This window comes from Primulina tabacum, chromosome 14 (genome assembly GCF_025594145.1).
Source record: "Primulina tabacum isolate GXHZ01 chromosome 14, ASM2559414v2, whole genome shotgun sequence".
NCBI classification, from domain to species: domain Eukaryota; kingdom Viridiplantae; phylum Streptophyta; class Magnoliopsida; order Lamiales; family Gesneriaceae; genus Primulina; species Primulina tabacum.
Window position 1 is genome coordinate 11,526,281 of NC_134563.1, and position 3,441 is coordinate 11,529,721.

Consider the following 3,441-nt stretch of genomic DNA (forward strand, 5'->3'; position numbering starts at 1 on the left):
TGGACATCTCCTCGGAGGAAGTTCTCCTGAAACTTTCTGAAAAGGCAATTTTGTCAAGAACTCTATGCTCGTTAATGAGCAATCAGTGGCACGGTTTGAAGTATGAACGACGGAGAGACGCCGCTTATATTTGATTTCAGTTGCCTTTTGTTCATCTGTGGCAACTATTTATCTCTTTGGAGAGATTGCAGCTCCTGAATCTTCATCCAGGTGGACATTGTTTTCGCGAAGACAAAATCTTCGATATCTTTCTTCCAACTTGCTTCGAATGATAGCCTCTCCAAAGGATTTGGTTGATTGAAACTGCTAGCTTTGTCCATCTGGTCTTGATTAATATTGTCTGTTGAATTATTTTGCATCTATTGAGTTGATCGTATTTATAAAAAAATTCAAAACAACTGAAGAAACTAACAGAAGAATATGAAGAGACTTCAGTCAACCATCTACATTTAGATTATCCGAGGATGAGATTCTCTCACTCTATTTTATTTTATGCATTTATTTAGTTGGAATGTTGATTTTAAATTGGTTAACTAATAAGACAATTATCAGTTGGTCTTAAACTGAACTTAATTATTTTTCAACAGATCACTGAGTTATTGACCTAATTGATCTTATCACGTAGTTAACTGATTATCCATAATATTCCTCATTAAATGTTGTGACTGTCAAAATTACGTCATTAATTATCATTCCTTGTATAGTGATTGACAATGCAGCCCCATGTAGTCCAATCGACTTATTTATAGTTACACAGCACGTACACATGTTTTTCTTCATTCAAATTAATCTTGGACTTCCACATGTCCAAAAATTTGAACAGTCACCAACATAAGCAATCGTGCCGCCCTTATTCAATTTTTTTTCACGTCATTTCATTTTCTCAGAGCTTCTATTAACTCAGAGCATTCAAACTTTCCGAACACTTTTTTTTTGAAGAAATTCACAGCTCAATGCATTCATTCTCAATGCTATGGCTATCGACTTTGAATCAGTTTTATCGATGACAGATTAAGCAGTTCGGAGTGTACTTCTTAAACTCGGAGCTACTGGTTTGAAGAATTTTCTTGGACTGGCAAACCAAGGGAATTACCCCAAGGAACTTCAAGAAATCTATGCCAATAGCACTATATCCGACGACGACAAAGTCATATCAACCGTCAACAACCAGATGCTGATCATGGATGAGGATTCTTTCAGCACCTCTTCCAACTATCCTCTGATGGTTTATCTCATTTCTCTGGGATAAAAATTGCTGATATCTAAGAAATGTAGACTATGCTATCTGCTTATGGGAAGAAGATCAAGGTATCTGATCCCAAGAAGGAACTGAAGCCAAAAATACAATTGCTGGCAAACATCGTTGTCAAGGGTGTTCTTGCCGAGGCAGACTCATTTACTGCCCTCACCCTTAAGAAATTTCAGGTTATGACAGAAATCATGAATGGCAGGAGGCTGAACTGGTCGACCATCATATTCAATATACTGAAAAATATGGTTCAATCTTCCAAACAATCGAATGGCTTTGTTGTACCACTCAACTACCTGCAGAAGAAATCTGGCTTAGTGGATGACTCATCTGAGAATTATCCAAATTCAAGGTCTTCAATGCCAAAAATTTTCAGCAGCCAAAGACAAAATCGGACATCACTCCTGACCAGTTTATAAAGATCAAGAAGGAGGTTGGGATGCTGGCAGCTCCCAAATCAGTCAAGAAGGCCAGACCAAAGGACTTGGCAAGACAAAGACAATCAAAAGGAAATTGATTGTCAACGAAACTGAATCGGAGAGAACTCCATCTCCAAAAATTGTTAAGAATCCAAGGTCCCAAAAGACCAAGCCAGCTATAGTAGAAGTTGTTTCAGCTGATCGTCTTTTGCCAATTGTAGCTGAACCACCGCTAACTGTTATACCAATTAGAGCAGTTCCGGTTGCATCCTCAGCTGAAGAACCTCAGCACACGAAGCCAACTGCTCCTCCAAAGAATATTGTCACTGAATCTGGTGAGAAACTTACATTGGTTGGACTTTGTGCACCACCCATCATTGTCAACAGACCAACTATTATACAAGTTACTTGATCCAAGGGTGTGGTGATTCAAGAGAAGGTGGATGCCACCAACTCAGGGCTGAGCATTTCTCACGCCTTAACTGACCCAAAAGGTAAGACGAGTTGATTGAAGAGCCCAGACCGACCAATCCGATTCAAACTCACATCGATCTGATATGGAATGAAATAAATGAGTTTACTGAATCAAAATTTGAAACATATGATGAATGGGTCAGATTTAAAATTGGAGTGTTTGCCAGGCGTTTGAAGAAGACAACAGTTTTAAGCAAGTTCATCGCCTTGGAGACAATAGTCCTGAAGACAGTTAAAGCTGTCACAATTGCTCAAGCTCTGGAGTGGAGAACTTACTTTTTCGATCTGATGCGTGTGAAAAATCTAGCTGATGTAGCAGCTCAGCTCAGACTAAATTATGATCCAATCAGTCCAAATGCCTACAATGACAGAGCAGTTTTTCAGCAGTTGGATTCTGATCTTTTATGGTTGAAAATGAGGATCAAAGCTTGAGAAATGGATCAAAAACTATTCATACCATTTGATTCACAAAGCCCAACATCGGTGGAGCAAGCTCAGACATCTGGAGCTCAAACAGAGCCATCCAAGGAACCAGTTGCTGAACAAACTTCTGAGCAAGTGACTGTTCCTACTTTTCAGGATGCTCAACCCTCATCTTCTTCTGCTCCTACTAAATTTCCCCCAGTTAGTCTTCAATTGTATACAGATGCTTAGTTGTCACTGGCAAATATCGAAGAAGTGATACAATCAGTTGCCATTGACATCCAGCTAAATCTTATAACTGATCGATCAGTTGAAGACCAGAGCACAACAGTAGAACCAGCCTCAGAGGCTGTGATACAAGAAGCTGAAGAACTAGTTCAGACGACTGCCATGACTGAACAACAACATCCAGCTGAAATGGCTCAGTTGAACTCAGAACAAATAGAAGATGTTCAAGTGCGAATTAAAGAGCCAACCAGCTCCACTGATGCTCAAACTTCTACCTCTGCAAAAGACAGTCATCAGGAACCAGTCGAAGAAGCTATTGCTGAACTAGCTCAACATTACAAGAAAAATGATTTTCCGCAGCACGTCATCAACAGCGTGCATTAAACGCACGCTGCAAATACTACTTTTCACGGCGTGCACCCATATGTGTGCCGTTAATAGTGTTGCACTTGATACTATTAACGGCGTGCATTAAAAGCACGCTGCAGATATTACTATTGACGGCGTGCATTAAAAGCACGCTGCGGATAGTAACTTGATATTATTAACGGCGTGCATTAAAAGCACGCTGCGGATATTATTATGAACGGCGTGCATTAAAAGCACGCTGCAGATATTATTACATAAACGACAGCGCACAATAAAGGC